Source organism: Telmatherina bonti (assembly GCF_933228915.1).
Source record: "Telmatherina bonti genome assembly, chromosome: 2".
Taxonomy (NCBI): domain Eukaryota; kingdom Metazoa; phylum Chordata; class Actinopteri; order Atheriniformes; family Telmatherinidae; genus Telmatherina; species Telmatherina bonti.
Genome location: NC_136620.1, coordinates 21470882 through 21487719, shown reverse-complemented (window position 1 = coordinate 21487719; position 16838 = coordinate 21470882). Strand labels below are relative to the sequence as shown.

Here is a 16838-nt window from a genome sequence, read left to right as displayed (position 1 = left end):
AATACAACAAACTTAAAGATAAGCCTTGAAATACCCAAGCATATAACTCAACCAATTAAAGACAAAAATGCACATCCAATCTCTGACACACTCACACAGGTCAAGCACACAAAAACACCCCCGCCTATCAACCAACCACTTATCCCATATTCCATAGATAAACCCTTGTCCCTAATATCAGGCTTAATGTGGCAATGAGTAAGCAATGTCTTGGGGATCCGCCTACACCTGGGGCACCCAGGACCACAGAGGCAGACATTTTCTGAATGTACATATTTTATTTTTATTATATTTTACATATAATTATGAGGTTACGTACTAACAGGTGGTTTTCTGGTGGGAACTTGTGTGGATTTAGCATCTTATCCAACTATACATGTGTTCTCTTCCAGCTTTATTTCACATGCATGTTTGGCTGATTTGAGTCTCTAAATTGTCACTATGGGTCACTGAGAGTTTGTTATTGAATGTTTCTCTCTTTGTGTAGTTTCTCTGATGGACTATAACATGTCCAGTCCCCTGCAACCCGGCATTTAAATATACTGTAATCTCCAGAAAACAAACTTATAACAACTATCCCATTATTCCATGTAAAGTGTTAAAATAAAACCTGCATGCACGCTTGCTCTCGGCTTTGACATTTTTTTTTAACTTTTTTTATTTTTTTAGGTTTAGCTCCAATATGAAAATCCTATTAACTGGATGCTGGGGCACTCAATCAGATTTCAGAGGTAGCCATTGCCACCTTGCCCTTGCCCTTGATGGTAAAGTCTAATAAACAAGTCAGCAGCAAAATAAATGTTTTGCAAATCAATGACATAATTTCCCCCACTGCATTATTCATAAAACTCTGTTTCATCAAACGTTGCATTTTTTTTTTTTTTTTACCTAACACACATATAATGATGTTACTCCTGAAAACTAATGTGTCACTGGGATTATGGCAGACTTTTTTTTGTGTGTGTATGTGTGTGTAAGCATCTTGAGGTGGGTGAAAGGGTGCGTAAACAACTAGGGGTCAATTTTGGCCACACCCCACCGTCACGTCAGTCATGTGCTGATCTATCAGATCCGAACATATCATTCCACGCACAAAAAAGAAACAAAAACAAAACAATGAAAATAAACACGAACCTAAGTCCAGAGAGAATAGCCAATTCTTCCACTGAAAACAATTAACAACAGACGGTCCTCCCAAAGTCACACGCAAACTCACACACACCCACTCATATCACTGCTATAAAGCTCTCGCTCCACACGGCGCTGCGTGAACGCGCTGCGCGAGTGCACGTGCGGAACTCGCAGCGTTTGTAGACGCTGAAGGAAAAGCGAGAGAGAGAGAGAGAGAGAGAGAGAGAGAGCAGAGGAACAGAAGGAGGAGGACGACGTGACGGGAGGACACAAACAGAAGCTGTCAAGACTAGCGCACACGGGTCGTGTCTGCAGCAGAACCGGAGGTCCGGATTGTTCCAGGTCAGCTTTTCTCCCCGCTGCGGTGAAACCAGACGGACTTTCTGCTCGGGGGGGCGCCAGCTCTTCCTCGTTAGGGAAGCAGAGGGTCTGAAGCGGGGAGGTTTTCTACGGAGCAGCGGACTGGAGGCGCAGAGGAGGAGGTAAGGCTTCCTCTTTTCATTTCGGCTCGCGCTGTGTTGAGGTGCTGTTGTCATTGAAACGGAGAACTGTCAAACGTCCCCTGACCTGCTGCCTCGTCCCCCCCCCCCCCCGTGTCAGCTCAGCCCTCCTCCTTTATTCACTGTAATATCAGCGTATATAACACGCCTTATCGTGATTGAAAAATGAATTGAAATGGCCAGTAGGCTCGCGCAGCCCTCCCGCCCCCTTCCTCCTCCTCACCTCATTTACCCCTCTCCCCGCCACCGCCTCGGATAAATGTCACGCCGTTTTCTTACATAATGCGTAAATGTTCAGCATGAAACGATGCTGGACGCCACATCTGGGTCTGCAGTCCGTGCGCGTGGAGTGTGACGCGGTGCAGCAGTAATGACGCACTGGTACAAATGGACGTTTTCATCCCGCCTGTGGAGCTCGGTCCATTCAGAGCCAGCCCTGCTGCTGGCTTCAGTGTCGCAGAGGAGGCTCGGCTTTATTGTGCCTAAACGCCGCAGAGCTTTGTTGTTGTTGGTTCCGTTGACTTTACTCTTCCCGCTGCGGAGGGCTCTGACGTTTTCTGACGTGATGTATGAGGCGTTGGGGGGGGGGGGGGGGGGGGGGGATTGCTTACATCACCCTTCTGCTGACTGATGGGGCAGGGCGGCCTTTTACAGCTGGACACACTGACGTTGATCACAGCAAACATCCAGTTACAAACAAACCAGCTTCAAAAGGGAATCTTTACCTTTAGCTATATAGAGGGACAAGATTGTCATTTCTGATATTAAACAACAATTAGAGTTCTACAAATGAATGAGGGGTCTATTTAAGGATAAACTAGTGTGATAAGACATTAAAAATTACATCTAATCAGTTCAGAGCAGAAAAGCAGCAAAAATCAAAAGCAAGTTTGTTGCCTAACCCTGAGCCAGAGCAGAAATTAAGTTGTTTTTTTTTTTTTTTTTTTTTAAGCCATTTGGCATGTTAAAACAGGCCTGCATGGTCTCATTCAGACCAGGCCAGACCCCCAGTGCCCCCAAGGTCTCACTCCATCAGTAGCTGTCCCACCCGCCTCCTCCTCCTGCTGCTGCTGCTGCTGCTGCTGCTGCTCTTCTTGTTCTAATGTTGCAGAGCCATGTCTGCATATGACGAGTCTCTGCTCGCCTGTGGCAATCCACACAAAATGCCACAGTGATGGCACTTTCAGGGAAAGAGATAAAGCCGTTACAAGTTTGTTATTTTCAAATGCCGGGACAGCCGACTGGTTCTCAGTACCTCTAGGTGATCAGCAGCCGAGTTGTCTGCTCCCCCCTTTCCATCCAGTCACCCATCCACCCACCCTCTGCTGCTGCTTTAGTCACTGGAGAATTCCCTGATTGCGATGTCAACTTTGCTGACATTAAGATTTCATTCAGGTTATTATGTAAGTGGCAAAGCCCTGGCGAGCAGATCTAAAAAACATTGCTTTGACAGCTCCAGCTGCCCAGTGAATGTACTCGGTGAGCGCAGCGGAGAAGCTCAAAAGCAGCTCAGAGATGTCTGTTTTTAAACCCGTCACAGATAAAGACCCCCCCCCCCGTTTAGTTACTGTCAATGTTAATATAGCTGCAGTAATCAGAGTTAATGCTCACGGTTCTCAAAGAGATGATCTTCCTTTAAATAATTCATTCAAAATGAAAGCGTTGAATTTGTTCTCTACAGCTGTTTGAGGGCTCCAGGGATTCTTTTACATTAGGCACTTTCTGAGGTCTTTTCTGTGATATTATTTCTCCTTTTGTGGTTTCAACATCCTAAGGTGTCCACTTCAACCAGTTTTCAAATACTTGAATGCAAGCCTGCTGCCAGCTGCTCATTCAGTATTTATGAAGCCAACTTTATGTGCAAAAAGGGGATGAATGGCACTCTGCTTATGATTTGAGGGGATATAGATCTGCTTCCCCTATGTTTTAAAAAGAAACTAACATTACAAAGCTTTCTACTTAATAAAAATAGATTTTTTAAATGATGTATTGATTAATGTGTTGGGATTACTCTCACTGCTCTCAGAAACAAACCAGGTTTCTGTTCTGCTGCTCTTTGTTTTGCCGCCTGCAGTTTAAGTTGCTCTGGAACAGGGTGGAAATTAAATGTATGCAGGAAGGGATGGTGGGCATGCAATGTAAGCGTGTCAGACCCTTTCCCGCCCCTAACCAACAGCTGCAACAGCCTAAAGATTACCATGAATATAGCCGGTTATCAGGAACAAGCTCTTTCTTTCTCTGCAAGGGGAAAACGTACTGCCATACAGCTTTTCTGTCAGGAATATCTGGTAAACTACAGGCTGTGATGAGACTGTCTGCATTAGATTATATTGATAAAATCATCATGAGCTCCGAGGAGGACCTAACTAGCACGTCTCTTTACTGTAAACTGTTGAAAATCCTTTAAATCCCCAAGCTTTATTTCACTTCTAGTCCACCATTTTACAAAAGGTTTAATGGTACAGAGAAGTGTGCCGCTGGATGGATGCCAGGAGTCCCTGCGTGAGCAGCAGAGTCACACTCAAACCTGCTGCTGCGACTCTAAAGGCTTTGTGTAAGACAACACCAGGATGAGGTTAATGCTTCACATACCATGTCAGTGCAGGGATATGCATCTCTAACCAGGTGTATTTATAGAGCCTACCACAATAAGGTGTGTGTGTGTGTGTGTGTGTGTGTGTGTGTGTGTGTGTGTGTGTGTGTGTGTGTGTGTGTGTGTGGCATCTTAAATAGCGTCTGTCTTTGTCTTGACACAGACAAGAAGGTTTGAGATGAATGGTTTTGTCAGGCTTCCTTTGTTGCCAGATATGCTTGGTACGGAAGCGTCAATTGTCTTTTACTTCTTTTTTGTGTCGAGGATATTTCATTTAGTTTGATCAAACTCATGATAGAAGAAACATCTGCTTCAGTAGAAACATGATGCATTTTGCTAGCTAACTAACAAAATGAACAAGTAAGCTCTTGGATCATTTTCATAAGTTGTATAGTTGCTGTGTCATGCAAACATTCCTTAAAAGATTTTGCTGCACGTTGACCTGATAACTTCACAGTTGCTGCAGATTTGTCAGCTAAACATCCATGATGAGAATCTCTTTGTCACATTCAAGAAACCAGATGGAGACGATTAGAGCTTTGGGACATGGTGCATTATCCTGCATCATGCGCAGAGCAGAGTGTACATGGACGGACATGGTCAGCAGTAGTACTACTCAGGTATGCCACAGTGTTTTAACGATGCTCGGTCTGTACTAAGGGGCTCAGCGTTTACCAAGAAAACATCATTCCCACCATCCCACCACCAGCAACCTGAATGGTTGCCTCAAGGCAGGATTCCTTCATGTTGTTTACTCCAATTTCTGACCCGACCATCTGAATGTTGCAGCTGAAGTGGAGACTCATCACACCTGGCACCATCTTTCCATCTTCTGTCGTCCAGTTTGGGTGAACTCCCAAAGACTGAACTTGTTGTTCTTGCGTTAAGCTGTGGGATTTATGTTGTTGAGGTGAGCTGTTGTAAGTCTGTAGTGGAGGGGAGGACCAAAAAAACCCAAAAACTTCGCCAGCTTTCAAACGAATAAGCATGTGCCTGCAGTGTGTTCTGGCAGCTTTGAGTAGAGATCTTCTTGTCTCATGTGCTTGCTGCATGTCTGCATAAACTTTGTTTTTTTTCCAAATCTTTTTGGACTCTTTTGGAGGTAATGAGATGATTTATATTAAGCCCCAACCCTGTGAACTGTAGTTTCTTTATTAAAAACAACTTCATTATGATAGTTGTATTAAACCGATGCACTTTTTTCCTGTTTCTGGGAGACGGATGAGCTGAAACACAAGAAATCAGGAAGTCAGGAATACTGAAGGACTGAGAAAGCTCTGGTTTTAAAATCTAATCATTTGAATTTTGGTTGTGGAATTAGGAAAAAAGAAAAGTGACACAGAATCACAAAGTCTTAAAGACATTTAATTTTAAAGTCCACTTTTAATCCCCACAGTTGGACACATGTAAGAATAACAGCCCACATAAATGTTTGCTTCTCCTTTAAAGATGTCACATACAATTGAGGTTAATTCAGGAACATGATTTTCTATGGGTTTTTTTTTATATTTTAAAAAGGATAAATGTCAAAGATACCATGTTGAAAACAAAAAGGATCATCCTTTCAAGGAATTTTCCTTGAATTTTATGCAGCTGTCTGATGATATTAAAGTATCTTCCTCCCCCCCAACTACCTCCTTCAAAGGCATCGCCTCCGAGTATAATGTGTCACAGGTACAGATTGTTGGCATGATAGGAAAAGTCCTTTTGATTCCAGCATGGCTTAAATTCTATGTGAAGAGCTGCTATTTATTCCTCTTTTGTTTATAAAAAAAAAAGCTGAGGTCTTTGTGAATTTCTGAATTGATTATTGTTTCTCACATCTTTGTTGGAGTCTTAACCTGCTAGAATCGCTGTCGCTGCTGTAGCATTAGAGTATTTTCCTTGTGGAAATAAACATTACTTGGTTCGGTCATTGGAATTGAAGTGATTGGTTGTATTTCTTGCAACAGGCAGCAGCTTGGATCATTGTCCTGGCACTGCCTGGGGGTGGCATGGCTCTCCACCATCCTGTTGGAGTGGTTTTAAATGGAGGGACTGGGAGACAGATGCTAGCAGGGAAACGGGCATGATTTAGGGAAGGAGTGTCTGCACTGACACATAAAAATCAGCCAAGCCTTTTCTGCAGATTACAACTTTGCTCCCAGATTTCTAAATGTAATGTGTGTGGAATATATAATGCATGAAAAGAAAGCCAAGGTTTGTTATTTATTTCATTTAAAAATCTAAGTAATTTCTGTTGCTGGAGTTACAGCTAGAAGCTGTTTTGACCTGTTTTTAGGACCTAGGGAACAAACAAACAAAGAAACAAAAAAATCTACACTGTCTGAAAAGTTGAATTGTCTAAGACTCCATGCCAACTTCCAGCTTTGCTTTTTGACATATTTCCTCCAAGTTGTAAAATGAACCACTTAAAACTTTCATTTCTTTCCTGTGTGTAAATGTGACGGAGTATGAAGAGCAGATCTGTGTGGATTGCAGCAGTTGCACTGTTCATGAGCATCACTTAGTATTTGTGTTAATTCATTAAAATGCCACATCCAGGTCCAATGGTGATATGAATAAGTAAATGAATAAATAAATATATTTTTTTAAAAGACAATGACATTAGATATAAATTGCAGGTCCTAAATGCAAAATAAGAACTCAGATACACAAATACCCCAAATGGCTGAATAGAATAACAAAGTTGGATACAAATGTGATTGTTTATTCTGAAAGGATCATTTTAGAATGTGTATACAGTAACTCTGGTTATACTTTGTCCATAGTCTGCCTGTAAAATACGGACTTCACCTCTGTGGTGTCTCATATTTCTTCATTGGCTGGCATTTTGAGTCCTCTTTATTGGCATTTGGGGCCTTTTGGAGGCGGGACTGTCCAGATTTTGACAAGATTAGATAAAAAAAAAAGAAATAAAAAAAAAAGGGTTTTGCTGGATTGTTGAGCAGGCTTTCATCTATTAATCACATTAGATCAACAGTAGTTTAACATCGATGTGACTGCTTCTCTTTTTGTGGAAAAAAACAAAAACAAACAAACAAACAAAAAAAACCATCAGTATTTTTGATGCACTTGATGCCAAAAATACCTATAATGTGCTTTTGAAACAATAAACACTGCACTGCTATTTGTGAAATATGCATTGACTCCCACTCTGACAAATGATCACAAACAACGACAATTTCAAACAATTTATAACAAATAAATGAAGTTCCAATTGAAACCAGAGCTGTATGATATTAGGAAAACATATGACACTATTGAAAGTTATGACTATATGACTCTCAACAAATAAAATTTGATGCCTCTTTGATATTTTCTCATGCAAAGGTCCCCTTGCAAACTCCCATGTGACTTTTGAACTTTGTAGCTTTTGCGTGACCAAACATTGTAGCATTAGTTAAAACACAGCTTTAGCTTATGCAAGATTTGAAGAATATTTCTCAATAGTTGATTAACCGTTCTTTTTAGCCGCAAGTTCTTCTGCATCCACATTTTTATTGCTCCACGTTCTCTGTTGCTGCAGCCATGAGCATCTACATGTTACCTGGACTTACATCCAGAACAGTGAGTGTTAGGTTGGCCATAGACAGAACACACCACAGTACACCAGACATGAATGCACAGCAGCATTTTGCAACGTCATGTTACTTCCTTAAACTTTGCAATTATAGGAACAACTACTTATTGCAGTCTCGACTGTTGTTGTGATGCATATCATGCAGGCTAATTTTGTGCAGATCAATTTTCAATATTCTGCGCAGCCCTAATGTCCATCCAGCTAGTCTGATGAGCAGTATATTGACCAGGAGAACTACAGTCAGCATCATTTGTATGAATGTTTGGAGGCCAGCAACTGCTGATGATGATTTGCATTCAACATGCGACATTAATCCCTTTGCATGCATAACAAATCTGTTGGTGTGTACAGCTAAGGTGCTGTAGGTCACAGCTGAAACAGTGAGTTGATCTGTGAATGGTGATTAGTCACAAAACACAGTTTGAGCCATAATTTTAGCTTCCAAGGTTTCCTGCTCTAAATAGGCAGGGCTACTTTGCTCAACGTCTTTAGTAAAGTGACTGCAGCGTTATTGTAATTGATGTGGACCAGTATGAGCAAAAAGAGCCACATTGTATGAAGGTGGAATTCCCCTTTAGTTTTCTAGCTCATCTCCCTCTCATTGTCCACTTGTGGATGGTTAAATAAAGAGAGCAATCCCAACCACAAGATCCACATGACCCCATCCCAAGCATTAAGTGAGAAGTCATCTGCCCTGCTGAAGTGTCTTTGATCTGTACCCTCAATCCCTAAAAGCCTTAAGGTCACTGAGTTATAGCTGACCCTTCTCTCAGAATACCACAGACTCAGGGCTGAAAAAAGGGGACTTTTTCTGCAGTCATCAGTAAAATGGTACATTCACATTTTATCTGAAAGGAGCCAGGAGTCAAAACTGTTGCAGCAGGAGGTTTGTTGCAAGGAGCTCAGAGGACGTGCTTCATTAGAGGTGAAAAATCTTAGCATGAGATGTTGCGATCTTGCAGTCAGCTGTAATTCAGGTTAGTTATCAATCGGGGAAACGGACAAGTCCAAATGACAGAACTTCCACTAGAGGCCAGTCAGTGGGTTCAGGTGGTGTGTGTGTTAGTCATCAGCTTGTGTGCTGATGCTGACGCCTGCATTGTTTGTCCCGGTGTGTTAACAGCAGATTGATGGAGCTGCTGCTCAGATTGACAGATCTAGCTCAGCCAGCCACTGCCCCAAAGCCAGCAACACTCTGCCTGTGAGAACTGCCTCGAAGGGCAAATCAGTAGTAAGTAAAACTCTCCCCATCCTGCAATTAGCACCGTGTCATTTAGGGGCTCATAGGCGACCGATAATGTCGTGTCTCTTGTCTGTGGTTCAGCTCTGAACTTTGTTTTCAGTGTTGGCCTGCTAACTGAGGAGGCCACGTTGTTCCACCCTCATGTCCCTTCCTTGACTCCCGAATGACTCTCTTTAATAAGCGCTTACTCCATGTTTGTGATGCCATTTAGTTTGCAGCCAAGCGTCTGATTCCTGTGACCGGCTGTTGGCCAGGAGCCAGATGACGCCTTGAAGAGCATTGGCAGCCGCCGTGCACGCGAAAGGAATTTGGATACATGCACAACACGACAGGCCAGCAAGACGAGCATGTGACCTACTGTCTACCACCGCTCTGTTGCAGTATGTTGGTGGTGTGTGTGTGTTTGTGTGAGCGAGAGAGCGAGACAGTGGCCAGAACAAAGCAGTCTGCAACCAGAGGACTTGGGTGTGGCACACCAAATGACGTCTGTTTACTCCGGCGTAGAACTCAACACTTATGCTCCAGCACCTCTGACCGGTCGGATGACTGCCCAACGAACACTGACTTACTTTCCAAGAAATGACCAATTTTTGTCTGTTTGGCCATAAAAATATGGCTTGTATCAAAGTTTCGTGCCATTACCAGCTCTTTCTTTAATCATTATTTGATCAGACATTCTTGATTTCATAAATGATTTTTTTTATTTTTTATTTTGATTGAGCTCATTTTGTTAACTAGATAGATTTTTAATCGTTAAAGTTGATAACAATACCCTTCTTGTTCCTTCTCTTGGAAATCATAGGCTTAGGTTTGTTTTGTTAAAGCTTCATTTATTCTTTAGCCATTATTTCTCTCCTGTGTGACTATAAAAGCTTCGTCACTCTGCCAAGGTTGTCTGAAAGTTGCGCCGTCCTGCAGCCTGTCCTACTTTTAGCGTGCAACCCTAAACTGGGACGACACAATACAAATTTAGCAGGTAGAGGCTGGCTCAGTCCTGTGATGCGCCGGCGGGACGATGCAGCTTGGAGGAAACGTCTGTGTCATTGCGCTGTCTTCGTCCTCTGCTGTGCTTTAAACTGGATCCTTTTTTTTTTTTTTCTTCCAAACACTGAAGCTGTGTGCAGTGATTGTTTTAGGCACTGAGTGTGTCCTGCAAACAACATGCAGGACAGTTCGCTTTATGAACCATTTCCCATCTGGCTGTCTGCTCGCTGGGAAAAAACATAAAACTGGCATAAAGTCATGGGTCAAATCACTATGCAGTAGTCGGGACATTATCGGCTCCACCAAAAATCAGCAAAGTTAAACTGGCCACACTTTAGTTTTGATAACTAACAGGGGAATCAAACCTGTGGACAGAAATGCGCCAGACGGATCTATTTTATCAGCCGGCAGCTCATTCGCTCCTCTGCTCTGCAGGACTGACTTGTGCTGATGCAGCCGGCCAAAAACAATAAACTCACTTTCTCAGAAAGTCAAGCTTATCAAGGAGGTTGTGGTCAACCACAGATTCACATGCTGATGAATACATCAGGGGCAATTAGGGGGGGGGGGGGGGGGGGGTTAGATTCCTGCCCAAGAACTCCTCAGCTTGCAGACTGGAAAGGGGTCTGGACCGAACCCCCTTTAGGTTTGTACCGAACTACATCTTCTAAAGTTTTATTTTAAACTTGTTCTGTCATTAACAATATTTACAGTAGTCACATCTTAACGTTTCATGTCTGGAAAGGAGTCGGCAGAAGTATAAACTCATACATCCCTACCCCATTTCTGCCCCATTACTATAAAACTCCATCTCTATCATACACCTCAGATCTCCTCATTTCATTTCCAGAGTCGGAAGAGGGACTTCACCAGACTTTTGCTTGGTTTTTGCATGAAAGCGTTGTTGCTCATGCTTATCGTTTGGTGTATGGTAAACACTCTTTTCATTCAGAACATTTTTTACCTTTCGCTGACATTTTTATCCATTTAACAAAGTAATTTGCAGGAAAATTGTCTTATTACTTTTCGTTTTTGCCTTCCAAACCAGCTTAGCAACAGGCAGCGTGTTCCTTTCTTCTGCTTTTCTCATCTTTACTCTCCATTCGCTCAAGTCTGACTCATTCGGCGGTTAAACACAAAGACCTGCAGGAGTCGCATTTTCATTGTGCTTTTGTTGTTTTCCTCATTATTATTTTGTTAAACGTTACTGGTTGGAGTATTGGTGAATACGCAGGGGTTGAAATGCTTGGCCCTTCTCCAGCCTCCATCCTCCTCCTCCTCCTCCTCCTCCTCCTCCTCCTCCTCCTCCTCCTCCTCCTCCTCCTCCTCTTCCTCTTCTTCACTCTACTGCACATCATACATTGATGCAGGCTCCTGGTCCCTGTGACAACATAACCTCTTCAACCTTCTCTGTCAGGAGGCAGTTGCTAGGAGCCAGACTCACCCACTCGCTCGCAAATAAGCAGCTATTTGGTAACAATAAGGAGTGCGTCTGATGAGCCTCAGGTTTTTAATTTTTGTTTGCGTGTGTGGATTTTATTAAATCAAAAGCAGCATCTGGTAAGAGGGATTTAAAAAAAAAAAAAAATCTTATGTCTGTTTGATCGTAGAAGAAAATAAATAGAGGTGCATTTTCATTTTGCTTAAGTGTCTGCTGTTGCTTCAGAGCTGCCTTCACTTTGTCCCGAGAACATGTAACATTTCCAGCTGGGTTCTGTAAATGACTGCTGACGTTCGGCTTGTCTGTCTTCTATCTTAATGGCTTAATCAATTAACAAATGATTAGACAGTATGGAGTAATTTGTTCACCAAAAAATCTCAGACAAATCCCAGCAGTTTCTCATATATGAATGATTACTGGCATGATGTAAACACAACTGGGACAACACCCAGACAGACATGAGGTGGAGTGTGTGACAGTCAGAAGGGAAGCTGAGGCTGATGATGATTTCTTGTTGGCGTGTTGTTAATGAAAAGCTCTCGTGCAGCAGATGCTCTGCTGTATAATGAGCTGAGCTGAGCAGCACCACCACAGCCTCATGCGGAACAATGAAGAGGGCTGCTGATGAAAAACGAGCCTTCGACGGAGCTCAACACTGGCTGGAGAAGAGCGAAGGGAGGCGAGCGATTGGCTTGTGGCTACCGAGGCTCTGCGATGCGGTTGGCTGTTGTTACGGCGCTTATAAAGTCCCACCAGACTAATGGTGTGTATGTGTGTACAAACCTGGCTGAGGACAGATATGTGTGGTTTTTTTTTTGTTTTTTTTAAAAAAACTCAAGTCTGGGTTTAATTTAGTCCAAGCAGGGTGTGAATACTTCTCTGGCTGCATGAGTGTAAATGAATCACACACACTCACAAAGGACATCTACTCCTGTAGCTTTAAAAATGTATTTTTAAGCATGAAACTGACAGAAACAAGCTTTTACTTGTATACTGTCCGATGTTGGTGTCAAAATGAGTTTTCAAAGCAAAGCGACATTTTTTTCCCCCTCTGGTTGATTTTGCAAAGAGAAGAGTAGTAAATGTAAATTCTTCTTATTCATAAGCTCTATGTCCAAAGATCAGAGAGCCTGGATGTGTTCATTAAGAAAGGAAATCTAAAGCTCCGATCTCTGCGGACCCTTTCCAACACACTGACAGCTGATTAGGCGGTCAAGACTGAGAAAGGAGGCTGAGCAGCTGCTGCCAGGGAGAAAACAATCAGCCAGTCGCACACTGGCCTCTAAGTGGATTTGGTGGCTGGATGGAGAGAGGGAGCAAAGCAAAAAAAGGAGGGGGGAGGGGAGACGGCGTCTGTGCTCCATGTCTAGATCGCCTTGTGTGGATTGTGTGATTAGATGTGCCTTTTGTTTTGAAGATGTGTATGTTTAGTGTGTGGCGATTTGGTCTTTGCAGCAACATATCAGACATGTGTTTGTTTAAGATGAAATTTTAATGTAGGAGAAACTGGGTCGTTCCACCTACAATCCATTAGATACAGATGGATAACTGAAAATGAAGACGGACACTAAATGAAGACTTCAGTTGAGAGGAAACGTGTGATAAGTGACAGCAGCATTTTAACACACAGAGTAACAAACATGTCCAGCAAACCTCCAGTATTATGTATTGCAAATGAAATAAATATTAATTATAATTTAGTCTTCAGGGATAGTTCTCTAGGCTTCTTGAAGGATATTCCAAAGCTCTTCTGTCCATGTTCGGTACCTTTTGTTCCATTCTTTGTCAGGGTGATCCCACACAGCTTCAATGATACTGATGTCCAGACTCCATGCAGGATTAATTTCTCTATCGGACCTGTTGCAGCTGATTTTCAGTTAATTTATTCTGTCATTTGGTATATCTCAGTATTTTTGCCCTGTTTCCTTTCTTTCAGCTCTTGTTGCCAGTTGTGTATGGGACAGTATGAGGTATATGCAGTGCACACAATCTGTATAAACACTAGGAAGCATCGATGCTGACACGCTGCATGCCAAATAATGAGGAGAAAGTCCACTAAAAAAACTCTACAAGGCATTGCCACCCAAACAAAACACAAATACACAAGCAAATATGTTGGAATTCAGTTCAATTCAATTCAACTTTATTTATATAGCGTCAAATCACGGCAATGCCATCTCAAGACGCTTTACAGACAGAGGGGAAAACATAATGAAGGCCAATTCATAACAGCCTATATAAGGAAACCAACAGATTGAGTTGAGTCCAACTCAATCTCCCATCCTGAGCAAGCACACTGGCAACAGTGGGAAGGAAAAAACTCCCTTTTAACAGGAAGGAAACCTCCGGCAGAACCCGGCTCAGGACAGGCAGCCATCTGCCTCTGCTGTGTGGGGGGAAGAGGACAGAAAGACAACAGACAACAGGAACTGCTACTCCCGGCCAGGGAGACCTGCTGAGACAGGAGACATACATGTTAATGATGCAACACTGTTATGGGGGGGGTAAAAGAAAGAGATAAAGAGAAAAAGAAAGAAGCTCAGTGTATCAGGAAATGTCCCTCAGCAGTCTAAACCTATAGCAGCATAACTAAGGGATGCTAACCATCCCTAGCTATAGGAATGTAGCAAAAACATGAGAATAGCACTGTCTTAGGCTTATTTCTCTGCTTCAAGTAGCCCATCAATCTGAAAGCAGAGATCTGCTGATTACAAATATGTCTCATTGTGGAATTTAAGTTTTTTGAGCTAACAGCCGACAAGTTGCAAACAAACAAACGAACATACAAAACCCTTCCTCTACATCCTAATTCAGGTCTTCCCTTTTGCAGTTTTTGTAGTCGTCTTTTTTTTTTTTTTTTTTTTTTTAATTTTTTAAAAATTTTTTTTAAAGCTCTGCTAATGTGTTTTTTGGTCTGTCTTTGTGTAAAATTAATCATGAGGGTCCTGATATTTTCTGTGAGCATCTATAAAGATGATTTCTTGTTGGCGTGTTGTTAATGAAAAGCTCTTGTGCAGCAGATGCTCTGCTGTATAATGAGCTGAGCTGAGCAGCACCACCACAGCCTCATGCGGAACAATGAAGAGGGCTGCTGATGAAAAACGAGCCTTCGACGGAGCTCAACACTGGCTGGAGAAGAGCGAAGGGAGGCGAGCGATTGGCTTGTGGCTACCGAGGCTCTGTGATGCGGTTGGCTGTTGTTACGGCGCTTATAAAGTCCCACCAGACTAATGGTGTGTATGTGTGTACAAACCTGGCTGAGGACAGATATGTGTGTTTTTTTGTTTTTTTTTTGTAATCAGCAGAGATCTGCTGATTACAAATATGTCTCATTGTGGAATTTAAGTTTTTTGAGCTAACAGCCGACAAGTTGCAAACAAACAAACGAACATACAAAACCCTTCCTCTACATCCTAATTCAGGTCTTCCCTTTTGCAGTTTTTGTAGTCGTCTTTTTTTTTTATTTTATTTTATTTTTTTTTAAAGCTCTGCTAATGTGTTTTTTGGTCTGTCTTTGTGTAAAATTAATCATGAGGGTCCTGATATTTTCTGTGAGCATCTATAAAGATGATTTCTTTGTGTAAAATTAATCATGAGGGTCCTGATATTTTCTGTGAGCATCTATAAAGATGGGCGAGTGAAGCATTCACTCCTATGATCTATTGTCACAAGGATCACCTCTGTTCAGATTCTCATTGTGTTTCTTAACAACCAACAGTGTGAATGGGATGGTTTAGTTCTGTGAGTCATTGTGCCATTGTGTTCACACAGTCCACTGTACCCTCACCTGGTAGGCGGTGTGTCAGCTGCTTCGTGATAAATGCATTGGCTACTTAAAGGTGTGATGTCATGGTGGTGCAATGCCTTCCGTGAATGAAGAAGGAGGCAACACAGAAATGAAGGAGCAGGATGACAGACATCCAGCGGGTAGTGATCAGTTCTTTAGTGCTTTTAAACAACAAAAACATCCACCTTACATTTAAATTTGGTGATGTTGCAAAGTTGTTTTGTTAGACCAATCAGTTAATTAGTGGCATTTACATGGACACATATTTAATCCGACTAGGATAAATCTGTTCAGATTCTGGGTGATGAGTTTATGTGGACAGTTGTGTGAGCAGTTTTATGTGATGGACAGATTTAATGTGATTGTTAGGCTTTGGACAACCACAGTCCCCCTCCCCCCTCCCCCAGTCATTTCAGACTGGTAGCATAAAAAATAGTCCAGAGGTTAACACTGGCTTCTTTACAGCCACCCTTCCATGGGCATCATATCGGATGACGCTTCGGTGATATCATCTGGCCATTGTCGGGTCTTTGTTGGATATTTTCCTGTTTTTGAAGGACATCACTTTATAGATTTTTTTTTTTTTTTTTTTTTTTTTTGGCAAGGCATGACAGTCCTCCTTTTGTCCTTTTCTGACCAGATTCCTTAAATTCTGCATTGCACACCATACTTACAGTACACATGCTATATTTTAAGCTAATAAATCTTTGGCAGTCATCTTGCTGGTGCAAAAATAGAATTTCACTTCTGTGAAATAATTATCTTTGGACTTTTCTAGATGTACAGTTGTGCTCATATGTATTCATACCCTTTCATTTAAGAAAAGGCTGAATTTACAAGTCACTCAAATAACTGGAGACTTAAAAAAGAAACAATAACTAAAAATTTGCAAAAATATAATTTAGTAATATAAGACACTGTTTTTTCATTTAATTGAGTTGAAAAAGAAAAAAAAAACAACCAAACAAATTGGTCCTGGACAAATTAGAGCACTTTTCTGTTGAACAGTGGGACAAAATACCTGTCAACAGGTGCAGAAATCTGACTGAGAGGAACAGAAAACACCTGACTGTAGCGGGAACATTAAAGGATTGTTCAACAAAATATTAGTTTGAGTGATGTAATGTGTAATAAATTCTCTTATTTGTTTGCTTTAAAAAAAAAAAATTGTATTGAACCAGAATTAGACATTGGTGTAATGATTTTCATAACATTTTTATTTATTATTACTTTAGTCAATTTCAGCTTTTTTTTTTTTTTTTTTTTTACAGGCAGCTGTTTTTTCCCTTCTTAATGAAATGGTATGAATAATTATGAGCACAACTGTAACTGAAGATGTGCAGACGTACGGTGTCTTTGCTACAGGCTGTTGTCTAAAATTGGTTCTTTGCCAAGATGTAAAACTGGTTCAGCCTTGAGTTAAATGCAGGTTTTCTGCAACGTAGGCCAACATGAACTGGTTTAACCAATAGAAATATGTTCTTTTGACAGACTTTCATTGAAAGAAAAACTTTGAAAAACCTTCAGAAAAAATGTGTGAAACAAACAAACTAATGATTAACATTTTTGACATTCT

At 41.7% G+C, this 16838-nt stretch overlaps 1 protein-coding gene across 6 annotated transcripts in view; it reads left to right on the top strand.

The window, feature by feature from the left end:
* The first annotated feature begins 1484 nt into the window (after positions 1–1484).
* Positions 1485–16838, top strand: part of LOC306763738 (unconventional myosin-IXAa-like) — a 134135-nt gene continuing 118781 nt past the window's right edge. For all 6 annotated transcript variants that reach the window (XM_079250631.1, XM_079250630.1, XM_079250629.1 and 3 more), the window contains exon 1: positions 1485–1613. The gene's annotated coding sequence lies outside the window, so the exon portion shown is untranslated. The remainder of the gene's footprint in view (positions 1614–16838) is intronic.